Below are 12,408 nucleotides of genomic sequence, written 5' to 3'. Positions count from 1 at the left end.
TTTTAAATGTAATTCCAGTGCTTTTGGAATAGCACCTAGTGTGCCAATTACCACTGGAATTACCACTGCTGGTTTGTGCCATAGTCGTTGGATTTTTATTTTTAAGTCCTGGTATTTTGCGATTTTTTCATATTCCTTCTTGTCGACCCTGCTATCACCTGGTATTGTGATGTCTATGATTGTAACCTTATTTTTCTCAACCAGTGTGATGTCTGGTGTATTATGTGCCAGTATTTTGTCCGTTTGTATGTGAAAATCCCATAAGATCTTGACCATCTGATTTTCGGTGACTTTTTCAGGCTTATGTTCCCACCAGTTTGTTGCTGTTTTAATATTATAATTTTTACACAAATTCCAATGGATCATTTGTGCTACTGAATTGTGCCGCAATTTATAATCAGTCTGCATGATTTTTTTTACAGCAGCTGAGTATGTGATCAACAGTTTCATCAGCTTCTTCGCAAAGTCTGCATTTGGCATCATCAGAGGATTTTTCGATTTTGGCCTTAATGGCATTTGTGCAGATAGCTTGTTCTTGCGCAGCCAGGATTAGTGACTCTGTTTCTTTCTTTAATGTACCTGCTGTTAACCATAACCAAGTTTGTTCACTGTCCACTTTATCTCCCCCCCCCCCCCCAGAAATTGGCCATGCAGTGCTTTGTTCTGCCATTTCTCCATTCTTGATTTTATCACATCTTTTCTGTATTCTTGTTTCGTCTGTTGGGCCTTCAATAGATTTTTGTTCTTTACTATTTACTTTATTATTATTATACAATTGTATCACAGCGGCCAGTTGTTTCGCTGGATTTGGCATTGGTTACTAGTCGGACCCCACCCAGGGGCCTAGGACGTCGTAACGTATTTTCGTAATATGCGTGCAGATCCAAGCAGTGCGGCTTTTTGCATTTGACTGATGGTGATTTTGTCAATTTTTAACTGTTTTAAATGTAATTCCAGTGCTTTTGGAATAGCACCCAGTGTGCCAATTACCACTGGAATTACCACTGCTGGTTTGTGCCATAATAGTTGAATTTCTATTTTTAAGTCCTGGTATTTCACAATTTTTTTCATATTCCTTTTCATCGACCCTGCTATCACCTGGAATTGCAATGTCTATTATTGTGACCTTATTTTTCTCAACCAGTGTGATGTCTGATGTATTATGCGCCAGCAAAGTGCACACTCCACCGAAACGGTTGTTAAACTGGTTGCACCCCACAGCTGAATTTTGCATGGAAAAAGATCCAAATTGGTTCCTTCTTGATCCAGAGTGCCAGATATGGAACAATCAATTAAATCGCAGCAAGGAAGATTCAGGGTGTATGTTAGGAAAGGCTCTCTAACTGTGAGAGCCATGGGACCAATGAACTGGAGAAGTGTTGGAGATATTCAAGCAGAAACCATCTGCCTGAAATTGTTTAATTTGGATTCTTGCCCAAAACAAGCACTTGGATTCAGTAGCCTAAATGAATCTCTCGGCTCCATGATTCTATAATTTGGTGGATCTCCCCCGTTCTAATCCAATTCTCCAATTACCACTCCATATTCATTACCTCTCATTGGTAAGTTTCACATGCTCCGTTAGAAAGCACATGGCACTTAGCAGTAGCATTGAGACCTACGTATCGCTCCACGGTGCTTGCCAGCCCTCTCTAAGCCGTTTACTGAGTCAGCATCTTGTCCCCCAAAATCTGGGTCCTCAGGTTACCAACTTCAGAAGGATGAAAGGCTGAGTCAACCTTGAACCAGTCAGGATCGAACTCTTGACTGTGGGCAGAGTTTGCCTGCAATACTAGGTTCTAACCACCATGTTACCACTCATATCACTGGGATGGCTCTTGAAAATATGATAGAAGCTCATTCCCCTCATCAATTAATCAATTCACACCTGACATGGCTTCTTCGCTTTTGCTTATGTTATTTATTTGTTTGTTTGTTTGTTTGTTTGTTTGTTTATTAATTAGACTTATATACCGCTTCATAGGGCTTTCAGCCCTCTCTAAGCGGTTCACTTTTTTTTTTTTTTTAGCAAATTGAGTCGGCAACTTGCAACTTGCCCCCACAGTCTGGGTCCTCATTTCACCCACCTCGGAAGGATGGAAGGCTGAGTTGACCTTGAGCCGGTGAGATTTGAACCGCTGAACTGCAGATCACAGTCAGCTATAGTGGCCTGCAGTACTGCACCCTAACCACTGCACCACCTCGGCTCTTATTCTTATCATTATTGTTAGGCTACATTTCATTTCTCAATTTTCTACAAATTTTCATTCCAGCTGATGAAAGAGAGCAAAAAACAGTTTAAAATGAAGATTTCAGAGCAATTGCAATGGGTATTCATGTTTTATTGACATGAATGTGTGTGAACGTTGCGTTTTCCATTGTACAGGTAGTCCTCAACGTACGACCACAACTGGCCCCCAGAATTTCTGTTGCAAAGCAAGACAATTGTTAAGTGAGCCTCGCCCCCCCCCCCCCCGCAAATGGGGCTGTGTGTGAAAATCTGGGTGAGTCTTATACACTGGATACAGCATTTTTGGCCTACAGAAACCCCATCCCCTTTGTAAAAATGGACATGCAGAGAGTTTGGGAGGCTTGCAAAGCACTCTTGGGGGCTGAGGAGGGCAAAAACGAGCAAAAAAACCAGACCATTTTTGCTTATTTTTGCCTCCCCAACTCCCAGGAGCATTCTACAAGCCTCCCTTTTGCATGCCCTTTTTATTTTTATTTTTTTTGCAAAAAAAACGAGGCGGGCAGAGGGTTTGTGTGGGGGGGGGGGGCTGCAGAGTGCAAAAACTTGTTTTTTAAATTTACCTCTTCAAAATCATGGTGCGTTTTACACTCCAGTGCATCTTATAGTCTGAAAAATACGGTAGGCAGACAAACAGCTTCTATCTCAGGGCAGTAACTATATTGAATTCTACTGTATAGGGCAATATTAATGCAGTATCAGGGGGTTTTCAATTCAATTGTATAGAATGCAAAGGATGTGTATTTTTGTTTTATTTTTATAGTTATAATGCACACTGAAGATGGCATTTAATGTTGTTGTACGAGGTGCAATAAACTAAAGTAAACTAGCGAAACTAAACTCTCTTGGACTGCAAGGCGATCAAACTGGTCAGTCCTAGAGGAGATCAACCCTGACTGCCCTTTAGATGGCCAGATCCTGAAGGTGAAACTCAACTGCTTTGGCCACCTAATGAGAAGGAAGGACTCCCTGGAGAAGAGCCTCATGCTGGGAAGGATTGAGGGCAGAAGAAGAAGGGGATGACAGAGAATGAGGTGGCTGGGTGGAGTCACTGAAGCAGTTGGCATGAACTTCAATGGACTCCAGAGGACGGTAGAGAACAGGAAGGCCTGGAGGAATATTGTCCATGGGGTCGTGATGGGTAGGACACAACTTCATAAACTAACAATAACCAAACCAAACCAAACCAAGCCAAACCAAAGTACTGTAACTGTTGTAAGTCAAGGACTTCCTATACAATCATCTGCTTAAAATCCTGCAGTCTCAATTTGGTTTGGGGTGTTTTCACTGAACCCCAAATTCAGCGGAGAGCTCTTTTCCATAGTTCTTTTTCAAGTGTGCCTGCTAAGAAGAAGTTCTTCCCTTGGAGACCTTCTCCATAACGTTGGAAGACATCCTCCAATCCATTTCTCGTCTCACAAATTTGAGGGAGATGTTTAAAAGGCCATTTACACTCATTTGTAATTAGGAAGAAGGGAGGGGGATAAATATTAAACCTTCACAGCGGAGCTGTAAATATGCATGCCTAACATTTAAAAATAGGCCATAATTACAATTTGCCACATGTTGTAGCTAGCAACGAAGCCACAATACACGACAGGCTGGCAGCCTCGAAGTTGAATTAGGGCAACCTTGGGTAGAACGTTAAGAGAGGAAGTACGCCCATTAACTTTTAAAGTACACCAGTGGGCACAGGGGACATTCAACAACATCCATCTGCAGTGTGAAAAGCTTCAACACATGGCCACATCCATACTGGAATGGCTTTGTAGACATTTATTGATTGGGTTGCAAATATAGCATGAAAAGAAATATGCAACCTGAAAAAGAGAGATGGGAGGTGCGCTTTGAAGTGTGTGCTGTGCGGGAGGGAGTCTCTGAAGCAGTTTATTTGGTTGCAGTTCTGTTGTGGCCCGGCAGGAACCGTTGGAGCTGCCACCAGACTCCGACAGCGAGTGGCCTTATGAGTCGGCCCTGGAGGATGTGGAGGACCCTGGACAGGGTTCCAACTCCGAGCAGGGCGCAGAGAGATTGGCTGGCCACCAGGTGGCGCCTGAGCCTTGGATCAGTGGGGAGGAGACAAGAGAGAGTGATTCAGAAACCACCTGTGAGTTGTTCTGGGATGCACGCCGTCGAAGGGCTACTCGGCGTCAAGAACAACTACGTAATTACAGGAGGTAATTACGCTCAGCTGATGCTCATTAAGCTCCTCTCCAGATTATAAAAGGGACTGCTTGTGCCATGCCCTTCTTGCAGAAGTCAATGTTAGGGACTAACGAGAAACAAACTTGGCAGGCTGGATTGCTGCTAGAGTTTGTTTGCATTGCTGCCAAGGTTTGTAGGACTTGCTGCCAAAGTGCTTATTTCTTTGTTTATTTGGCTTTCAGCCAACAAGAGTCTGGACTTAATAAAAAACATTCCCATTTACGTTTGTCTCGGCTTTCGTTCCTGGACGGAGGAGGGGGGGGTCAGAACACAGTTCTTGCAGGAAATGCGATGAAGATTATTATTTTCCGAAGCACCCGAAGGCAGGACAAGAGGCAATGCATAGAAGCTAACCAAGGAGAGAAGCAACATGGGACTAAGGAGAAACTTCCAAGCACTGTAAGGACAATCAACCACTGAAACAGAAGTTGCCCTTGGAAGTTGTGAGAGTTTCATCAGTGGAAGCTTTCAAGGAGAGACTGGACAGCCATCTGTTAGAAATAGCATAGGGTCTCCTGCTTGAGCAGGGGGTTGGACTAGATGACCTACAAGGTCCCTTCCAATTCTGTTATTCTATTCGATTCTAAATATTCTCTACTATTGGTATATAAAGTTTACTGCCCGTTTGTTCCCTGGAAGGCAGCCTTCCAGATTACATTCCACCCAGGAATGGGCAGCTGGGGGTTCGCAGGGGCTCGGGAGAACCTCTAGTTAAGATTCTGTACAGTTTAGAGAATCCCCAAATAGCAATATATAGCAGTAGACTTATATACCGCTTCATAGGCCTTTCAGGCCTCTCTAAGCGGTTTACAGAGAGTCAGCATATTGCCCCCAACAATCTGGGTCCTCATTTTACCCACCTCGGAAGGATGGAAGGCTGAGTCAACCCTGAGCCGGTGAGATTTGAACCGCTGACCTGCTGATCTAGCAGTAGCCTGCAGTGCTGCATTTAACCACTGCGCCACCTTGGCCCACTCCTGGCTGGCCCCGCCCACCCCGTCCCTCCCAGGGAGGGCCCATTTTGGATGCAGGTAAGTGCAGGGCGTGTGGAGGCTCAGGGAAGGTGAAAAATGGGCCTACCAGAAGTTTGGGAAGCCCGTTTCCGGCCTCCAGAGGACCTCCGGAGCCTGGGGAGGCCATTTTCACCCTCCCGGAGGCTCAAAAAAAAGCTTCCGGAGCCTGGGAAGGGCAAAAAAGCCTCCCTCCCGTGATGCAGGAGGCCAATTAGGCCACACCCACCATGGCCACTCCCACCCAGCAACTGGGCAGAGAGGTTCACCGACAAAAGGGTGAACGACAAAACCGCGCCTGACAAAACCGCGTCGCTGACGTCATCAACAGGGCGACAACAGAACGGAGACAGAAGTGCGCTGCAAAAGTAACCCTAAACCTAACCCTAACCCTAACCCTTAACCTAACCCTAACCCTAAACCTAACCCTTAACCTAACCCTAAACCTAACCCTAAACCTAACCCTTAACCTAACCCTTAACCTAACCCTAACCCTAACCCTAACCCTAACCCTAAACCTAACCCTTAACCTAACCCTTAACCTAACGCTAAACCTAACGCTAAACCTAACGCTAAACCTAACCCTTACCTTAAGTTAAATCGGCTTTCTTTCGATGCGCTATTGTAAAGAGCCCTTTTTTTCCCGCGCTGGCTGTTGTCGCCGCGTTGATGACGTCAGTGATGCGGTTTAGTCGGGCGCGGTTTTGATGTTCGCCCTTTTGTCGGGTCACGGGGCAGAGAACCCCTTGCTAAAATTTTTGAAGCCCTGATTCCACCCCATCTAGGTTTGCCATCTTCTTTGCCCGCTTCTTGCACCCATCACTAGAGACTGCCACATCTTCAGCGGACATTCAACCAGGAGAGCCCTTGCTTGCGTTTCAATGACAGCGTTTAAAAGCATCCGCCACAATAGAAAGGCAAAAAAAAAAGCCCATTAAAACCAATGAAGTTTTTTAAAAAATGACTCTGTTAAGTGTGAAATTTCAGGAAAAATGGCTAGCCTGCTGTTGACTAAAAGAGACAAGAGTTACTTGCAAGGGAGGCTAATCCATTTCAAACTGCCAAGTCTATATTTCACATTTGATTAAAAACATAGCACTTGGTAGGGATGGGAAAATGCTGATGCCAAACCAGGGCCTATCTGCTTTGCCTCTTACCAACAGCTTTTATGAGATTGCTGGGCCTGGAAGAAACATTAATTTACACTCCACGCCTTTCCTTCCAATATTAAATCAGCCTGTAGGAAAACATTATCTTAAAAACAAACTAGTTAGCCTGCTTCAGCTGGTAGGTTGTAAGAGAGCGGTTTGCTGAAATCTAGAATGTCTTCTGACGGAGGCTTCCCAAGAGCATGAAGCAAACTCCTTGTCCCGACAAAAAAAACCCTTTTATTAATTTCCTGTGAATTCTGCTCATTCACATCCAGCAAAGTCTTTCGAGGGAGGATTTGCCGTCACAGACCTTACCTGGCTTGGAGAGCTGCCAGGCCGATATCTGCAAAACTTGGCAAGGAGTCTCGGAGAGTCATGAACCAATTAAGCGAACTAATTGTCTCCTGCAAACTCCACTCCCCTTTCGCTCCTCTTTTATTTCCTCTGGGAGGGACCATTCATTGTCCGGCCTTACTCCCAAGTCGATCCCTGTTCTTTAGCTGTTCCCTTCGTCTGGCAACTCTGTGCATGCACACACTGGGAACAGGCTCCAGCTGTTCGTCTGCCTCACTGATGTCTGACTCTGAAGGCAGCTGATAACTGTCAGACGGCCGTGGCCCCCTCTCTGCCTCCAACACAGAGCCCTCATCAGAGCCTTCCCCAGATTCCAGGACTGGCCCATGTTCCTCCCCAACCTCCTCACTGTCCGAATCTGCTGCCAGCTCTGCAACAGGACTTTCTTTGATATATATTTTTTCTTTTTTATATATATATATTTTTATTTTTGTTACATAGACAACATATACACACAACAATAGAAAAAGAAAAGAAAAAAAGAAAAAAGAAAAGAAAGGGGGGAAAAAGCCCATCATCACATACAGTATGTCGTTTGGCTACAGGTGTTTTAACATTTATCATTCTTATGCATTCATTGTTTCATTTAATAGATTATAATTTAGTATCGTTTCTTATTCCCCTACCTGTGGCAATCCATCCCAACTATGTTTCCCCCCCCCACACACCCCGTATCTCTCTGTTATATATTTAATAGACACAACAATAAAATAAAATTAAAATATATTTTTTCTTGAAGACATTTCACTTCTCATCTAAGAATCTTCTTTGGAACAGAAGAAACTCTTTAGATGAGAAGGAAAATGTCTTCAAGGGAAAAACAAAGAAAGTCCACTTGCCTTTTGAAAAGGTAGCTTTGGGACAGCCATGACCTGGATGACTGAGAATCTCCACAGACATGACATCTAGAATGTTCTTGGTGCATCTCACCCAGGATGAACCTACATCGTGCACCCGGGACCATCCGAAATTCTACATATTTTGTCTTGCCCCTTTCGTTCTCCTTTATCAATAGTAGTACCATTCCTCATGGCAATGAACTAATTTCTATTATAATACACCTCACCTTGTTTTTTTAGAGTGGTTTACAGCCATCTTAGCACTTAGCAATAGGACTTAGAATTATATACCGCTTTACAGTGCTTTACAGCCCTCTCTAAGCGGTTTACAGAGTCAGCCTATTGCCCACAACAATCTGGGTCCTCATTTTACCCACCTCGGAAGGATGGAAAGCTGAGTCAACCTTGAGCTTGGTGAGATTCAATCTGCCAAACTCCTGGCAACCGGCAGTCAGCAGAAGCATCCTGCAATACCACACTCTAACCACTGCTCTATCTTGAATGAAATATGGCAGAAGAATCAAGAATATGGGCCTTTAAAAGGAAAAGCAGTATAAACAAGAATTCTAGGCCAAATCTAATTTGGCTTTTTTCAGAGAATGAAAGAATGACAGAATAATAGACTTGGAAGGGACCTTGAAGGTCTTCTAGTCCAGCCCCCTGCTCAAGCAGGAGACCCTATACCATTTCAGACAAGCTGACGTCCAATCTCTTCTTAAAAATCTCTTGAGCTGAAGCACCCACAACCTCTGGAGGCAAGCCGTTCCACTGATTAATTGTTCTAATTGTCAGGAAATTTCTCCTCAGTTCTAAGTTGCTTCTCTCCTTGATTAGCTTCCACCCATTGCTTCTTGTTCTGCCTTCAGGTGCCTTGGAGAATAGGTTGACCCCTCCCTCTTATTTGTGGCAGCCCCTGAGATATTGGAATTCCAATATTCTTCTTAAAAACCTCCAGTGTGGGAGCATCCACAACTTCTGAAGGCAAGTCGTTCCCCGGATTAATTGTTGTAATGGTCAAGAAATGTCTCCAGATCCAGTTAATAACTCAGTTGTTACTAACAACTCTGTGATTCGCTTCACAGCTGTGGCCAGAAATGTTGTAAAATAGGCCAACATTTATAGCAATAGCAATAGCACTTAGACTTATATACCGCTTCTTAGGGCTTTCAGCCCTCTCTAAGCGGTTTACAGAGTCAGCATATTGCCCCCACAGTCTGGGTCCTCATTTTACCCACCTCGGAAGGATGGAAGGCTGAGTCAACCCTGAGCCGGTGAGATTTGAACCGCTGAACTGCAGATAACAGTCAGCTGAAGTGGCCTGCAGTACTGCACTCTACCCACTGCACCACCTCGGCTCTTTATAACTTCTGCCTATCTGGCCTGAGACTGAGTTTGAATTGTTTGGCCATGCCTCCTTGGCTTGACTGGTGTCAGTTTCTTAACAAAGGCGTAGAACAAAGATTGACCTGTTGTCCTCAGGAATAATCCGATGTGGACACTGGACACGGGTGGGAATGGATTCTCCTGCAGGGCACAGAGAACTACCGTTCAGGTAAGACCAACAGTCTTTCTCCTGTGCGCTGCTTGGAGACTCTATGCATGGGACCCAAGCATACATTCAAGGGTGGGTGACAGGCTGGTCCAGGGTTCCATCTGCCGAGAGAGCCCTTTGAAGCACACGTCGTCCAAGTGCCACCTCATCTGGGGCAAACAAATCCACCCTGTAATCCTTGATAAAGGGCAATGGTGAGGCCCAAGTTGCAGCCCTGCAGATTTCTTCGACCGACGCCTGGCGCTGGAAGCACTGCGCATCGAATGAGCAGTGATGCGATGTGCTACGGGTCCAGATTGTTGACTGTAAGCCACAGTTATACAAGTTTTCAACCACTTGCCGATCGTGGTCAGAGGCACTTCCTTGCCCATGGTAGCGGGCTGGAAAGAAACAAAGAAGGCCTCAGTTCGTCGCAAGGAAGCCATCCTCTTCATATAGCGACGAACTGCTCGTCTGACATCCAGCTTATGCCATCGTTTCTCAGCTGGGTGAACCATCCCAGGACAAAAATCCAGGAGGATGACTTCCTGGGCCCTGTGAAACCACGTGTTTACTTTAGGAACAAAGGCAGGATCAAGCCTGAGAATAACTCTGTCTGATGCACAAGTCACCCGGTACCGACAACATTCTCTTAACAACTGCCTTATTTGGCAACAGATATTTGGGGTCAATGGTGGTTGCAAGTTGAGGACTACTTGCAACAGTGGTGGGTTTCAAAAATAGTTCGAACCTACTCTGTGGGTGTGGCCTCCTTTGTGGGAGTGGCTTGCCGCCCATGTGACCGGATGGGTGTGGCTTGCCGCTCATGTGACCGGATATGAAGATGCCGACGACACTTGTCAGAACCACCTTAAATTACCTCACACACAGCACTGGCATGCATAAGAATATGATGTAAACTTGCTTTTTAAAAGGCATCTTTGGTTTGCGTTAAAACAACTTCAACACACGCCATGTTCTGATTGCACCACAAACGCAGTAGTCATCCTTACCTTTCACAGAGGCACTGAGTTTTATAAATATGAGCATGATAGTGTAGAATAATCCTATCCAAGGACCAGTGGTGGGTTTCAAAAAAATTTGGAGCCTCTTCTGTAGGTGTGGCCTGCTTTCCGGGTCCACTGGTGGAGCCTCTTCTAACCGGTTCGGTAGATTTGACAAAGCGGTTCTACCGAATAGGTGCGAACTGGTAGGAACCCACCTCTGACTTGCAGCATAAACAATGCCCGAAGTAAATGCTTAGAGAGGGATGTCCAACATTTGTTGACCATTGCTGTAAACAGATTTTCTTTGGTTGACCATTCAAAAGGTGCAATGGCCAGAGAAAAATGCTCCAGGCAACATCAATCAAGAGCTAGCAGAAGGTTCTGCTGGTAAGAATTTAAGAATTACTCCAATCAGGCCAAAGGTCTATCTTATCTCCTATTCTAAGCCACTCGGGGACAACCAGATATATATTCTGCAAGCCCACACACAACTCACAACTTGTTATTACACTGTTGCTCCCTAGCAACAGAGCAAAAGCTATTCCAGATTTCAAATGGATAGAAACAACCATTGAGTCAACCTATATTTTAGTCCGATGCAGATCATCTTCCCATGAAAGTAAACATGGAACAGAGAAGGACCTTGCTTTCAATCAAGCACAATGGAGCTGGAAGGGACCTTGGAGGTCTTCAACCTCCTGCTCAAGCAGGAGACACTGTACAATTTGAGACTAGTGGCTATCCAGCCTCCAGTGATGAAGCACCCACAACCTCTGAAGACAAGCTGTTCCACTGGTTAATTGTTCTCACTGGTAGGACATGTCTTTTTAGGTTTAGGTGGCTTCTGTCCTTGATTAGTTTCAGAGTAGGGTAGAGTAGGGTAGGGTAGAATAGAATGGAATAGAATAGAATAGGAGAAGAGAGGAGAGGAGAGGAGAGGAGCTGGAAGGAATCTTGGAGGTCTTCTAGTCCAACCCTATACTAGTGACTCTGTACAATTTGAGACAAGGGTCTATCCAGCCACTTCTTCCAGTGATGAAGCACCCAAACATCTGAAGGCAAGATCTTCCACTTAACAGGACTACTTCTAACACTGTGAAGCTGTGCCAGCCTCTATGTACAGGTAGTCCTCTGTTTATGACCATAATCGAGCCCAAAATTCATTTTATTTTTTTCTTTCTCTCCCTTCCTCTTTCCTCTCTCCCCTGCCTTTCCTTTCTTTCCCTTCTTTCTTTCTTTTTCTTTTTTCTTTTTTTCTTTCTCTCTCTTCCTCCTTTCTCTCTCCTTCCTCTTTTCCTTTCCCTCCCCTCCCTCTTCCCTTCTTTCTTTCTTTTTCTTTCTTTTCTTTCTTTCTCTCTCTTCCTCCTTTCCATCTCCCTCCCCTTTTCCTTTCCCTCCACTCCCTCTTCGCTTCTTTCTTTCTTTTCTTTCTTTCTCTCTCTTCCTCCTTTCTCTCTCCCTCTCTGTTTCCTTTCCCTCCCCTCCCTCTTCGCTTCTTTCTTTTTCTCTTTCTTTCTCTCTCTTCCTCCTTCCTCTCTCCCCTCACCTTTCCATTCCTTCCCCTCTCTCCCTCCTTCCTTCCCTCCCTCCCTCCCTCCCTCCCTAAATCTCTCTTTCCTTCTCCCCCCCCACCCCTTTCAAGATTATTTTCAATTTTTTCCTAATCTGGGCCAATGACCCAGTCACCAGTTACTTATTTCCACAATTCCCAGTTACCCAGCCCACATTCAGCTTAATATGACTGCTTTCAAAACGACTCTCAGGGTGGCTATTTGATCACAGAAAATCTTTACTAATTAGCTTTATGTTAATAAGGAGAAACCGATTATACCTGGAGGCTACGGCAATCCCGCTAACTCTTCCATCCATCACAGACGTCATATTTCATGCTCTGTGCAGTGTGTATTAATGACAACAGCCCCAAACAGCAAGTGACATTTTCATGGCCTTCTCTTTATGATAATGTTACTCTTACCAGATTTCTACTGTCAGGTTTTCCCTGGCATCTGCTTCTAATAAACCTTCCTGTATCCAAATTTCCTTTTGGGAATTTCCAAAGGAGC

The sequence above is a fragment of the Thamnophis elegans genome, chromosome 7 (assembly GCF_009769535.1).
Source record: "Thamnophis elegans isolate rThaEle1 chromosome 7, rThaEle1.pri, whole genome shotgun sequence".
In the NCBI taxonomy this organism is placed as follows: domain Eukaryota; kingdom Metazoa; phylum Chordata; class Lepidosauria; order Squamata; family Colubridae; genus Thamnophis; species Thamnophis elegans.
Note: the sequence above shows the minus strand (reverse complement) of the source record.